The 607-nt window shown below is 41.7% G+C and overlaps 1 non-coding gene across 1 annotated transcript; it reads right to left on the bottom strand.

Moving 5' to 3' along the window:
* Positions 1 to 310: 310 nt before the first annotated feature.
* TRNAW-CCA lies at positions 311 to 382 on the bottom strand. The gene has a single exon. It is a non-coding gene; the product is annotated as a tRNA-Trp (tRNA).
* Between the last annotated feature and the right edge of the window lie 225 nt (positions 383 to 607).

A 607-nucleotide genomic window follows, 5' to 3' on the forward strand; every position in this document is an offset into this window, starting at 1 on the left:
TCCTTATTTCAGACAAAATAGACTTTAAAATAAGTAATATCATAAGAGACAAAGAAGGACAGTACATAATAATCAAGAGGTCAATCCAAGAAGACGATATAAAAAGTGTAAATATGTATGCACCCAACATAAGAGCACCTCAATACATAAGGCAAACACTAACAGACATAATAGTATAATATAGTGAAGTCGCTCAGTCGTGTCCGACTCTTTACAACCCTGTGGACTGTAGCCCACCAGGCTTCTCCATCTATGGGATTCTCCGGGCAAGAATACTGGAGTGGGTTACTATTTCCTTCTCCAGGGGATCTTCCCGACCCAGGGATCGAACCCAGGTCTTCTGCATTGGAGGCAGACGCTTTAACCTCTGAGCCACCAGGGACATAATAGTAACACAATAATAGCAGGGGACTTTAACACCCCCAGTACACCAATGACAGATCATCAAAACAGAAAATTAATAAGGAACGCAAATCTTAAATAAAGTATCAGATCAAACGGACCTAACTGATATCTTCAGGACTTTCCATCCAAATGCAGAAGAGTACACTTTCTTCTCCAGAGAAGGCAATGGCACCCCACTCCAGTACTCTTGCCTGGAAAATCC

Source organism: Bubalus bubalis, chromosome 8 (genome assembly GCF_019923935.1).
Source record: "Bubalus bubalis isolate 160015118507 breed Murrah chromosome 8, NDDB_SH_1, whole genome shotgun sequence".
Classification (NCBI taxonomy): Eukaryota; Metazoa; Chordata; class Mammalia; order Artiodactyla; family Bovidae; genus Bubalus; species Bubalus bubalis.